The following is a 2684-nucleotide window of genomic DNA, read 5'->3' as shown; positions in this document are numbered from 1 at the left end:
AGGTTCAGCACACCGAGCGGTGCATTAAGGACATAAGCCTTCTGTGCAGCAATGAGGACAATCCTCAGTTTACGGACCCAGTCCGCATAATTGCTACTACCAACTTTCAACTAAATTTTCTCTAGGAACATATCTTAACCAGTAGAACTAAAGCACAAGTTATGACATAATTTGCAAATACCTTTTTGACTATGTTCATGATAATGAAGTTCATCTGATTATGAACTCCCACTCAGATAGACATCCCTCTAGTCATCTAAGTGAAACATGATCCGAGTTTAACTAGGCCGTGTCCGATCATCACGTGAGACGGACTAGTCAAGATCGACATCTCCATGTTGATCGTATCTTCCATACGACTCATGCTCGACCTTTCGGTCCTCCGTGTTCCGAGGCCATGTCTGTACATGCCAGGCTCGTCAAGTCAACCTAAGTGTGTTGCGTGTGTTTCGAGGCCATGTCTGTACATGCTAGGCTCGTCAACACCCGTTGTATTCGAACGTTAGAATCTATCACACCCGATCATCACGTGGTGCTTCAAAACAACGAACCTTCGCAACGGTGCACAGTTAGGGTGAACACTTTCTTGAAATTATTATAAGGGATCATCTTACTTACTACCGTCGTTCTAAGCAAATAAGATGCAAAAACATGATAAACATCACATGCAATCAAATAGTGACATGATATGGCCAATATCATCATGCTCCTTTGATCTCCATCTTCGGGGCACCATGATCATCTTCGTCACCGGCATGACACCATGATCTCCATCATCATGATCTCCATCATCATGATCTCCATCATTGTCTCTTCATGAAGTCGTCACGCCAACGATTACTTCTACTTCTATGGCTAACGCGTTTAGCAACAAAGTAAAGTAATTTACATGGCGTTATTCAATGACACGCAGGTGATGCAAAATAATAAAGACAACTCCTATGGCTCCTGCCGGTTGTCATACTTCATCGACATGCAAGTCGTGATTCCTATACAAGAATATGATCAATCTCATACATCACATATATCATTCATCACATCTTCTGGCCATATCACATCACATAGCACTCACTGTAAAAACAAGTTAGACGTCCTCTAATTGTTCTTGCAAGTTTTTTTACGTGGTTTGTAGGTTTGTAGCAAGAACGTTTCTTACCTACGTATGACCACAACGTGATTTGCCAATTTCTATTTACCCTTCATAAGGACCCTTTTCATCGAATCCGTTCCGACTAAAGTAGGAGAGACAGACACCCGCTAGCCACCTTATGCATCTAGTGCATGTCAGTCGGTGGAACCTGTCTCATGTAAGTGTACGTGTAAGGTCGGTCCGGACCGCTTCATCCTACAATGCCGCCGAAACAAGAAAAGACTAGTAGCGGCAAGAAGAATTGGCAAACTCAACGCCCACAACTTCTTTGTGTTCTACTCGTGCATAGTAACTACGCATAGGCCTGGCTCATGATGCCACTGTTGGGAATCGTAGCATAATTTAAAATTTTTCTACGCTCACCAAGATGCATCTATGGAGTCTACTAGCAACGAGGGGAAGAGTGTGCATCTACATACCCTTGTAGATCGCGAGCGGAAGCGTTCCAATGAACGTGGATGACGGAGTCGTACTCGCCGTGATCCAAATCACCGATGACCGAGTGCCGAACGGACGACACCTCCGCGTTCAACACACGTACGGTGCAGCGACGTCTCCTCCTTCTTGATCCAGCAAGCGGGAAGGAGAGGTTGATGGAGATCCAGCAGCACGACGGCGTGGTGGTGGATGCAGCGGGTCTCCGGCAGGGCTTCGCCAAGCTTCTGCGAGAGAGAGAGAGAGAGAGGTGTTACAGGGGAGGAGGGAGGCGCCCAAGGCTGTTGGTTGCTGCCCTCCCTCCCCCCCCTTTATATAGGCCCCCTTGGGAGGGGGGCCGGCCAAGGAGTGGAAAGGGGTGCCTTGCCCCCCAAGGCAAGGGGGAAGTCCCCCCACCCTAGGGTTCCTAACCCTAGGCGCATGGGGGGAGGCCCATGGGGGGCGCCCAGCCCACTAGGGGCTGGTTCCCTTCCACTTTCAGCCCACGGGGCCCTCCGGGATAGGTGGCCCCACCCGGTGGACCCCCGGGACCCTTCCGGTGGTCCCGGTACAATACCGGTAACCCCCCGAAACTTTCCCGGTGGCCGAAACTTGACTTCCTATATATAATTCTTCACCTCCGGACCATTCCGGAACCTCTCGAGATGTCCGTGATCTCATCCGGGACTCCGAACAACTTTCGGGTTTCCGCATACATATATCTCTACAACCCTAGCGTCACCGAACCTTAAGTGTGTAGACCCTACGGGTTCGGGAGACATGCAGACATGACCGAGACACCTCTCCGGTCAATAACCAACAGCGGGATCTGGATACCCATGTTGGCTCCCACATGTTCCACGATGATCTCATCGGATGAACCACGGTGTCGAGGATTCAATCAATCCCGTATGCAATTCCCTTTGTCAATCGGTATGTTACTTGCCCGAGATTCGATCGTCGGTATCCCAATACCTTGTTCAATCTCGTTACCGGCAAGTCTCTTTACTCGTACCGCAATGCATGATCCCGTGACTAACGCCTTAGTCACATTGAGCTCATTATGATGATGCATTACCGAGTGGGCCCAGAGATACCTCTCCGTCACACGGAGTGACAA

The sequence above is a fragment of the Triticum aestivum genome, chromosome 7D, assembly GCF_018294505.1.
Source record: "Triticum aestivum cultivar Chinese Spring chromosome 7D, IWGSC CS RefSeq v2.1, whole genome shotgun sequence".
Classification (NCBI taxonomy): Eukaryota; Viridiplantae; Streptophyta; class Magnoliopsida; order Poales; family Poaceae; genus Triticum; species Triticum aestivum.
Note: the sequence above shows the minus strand (reverse complement) of the source record.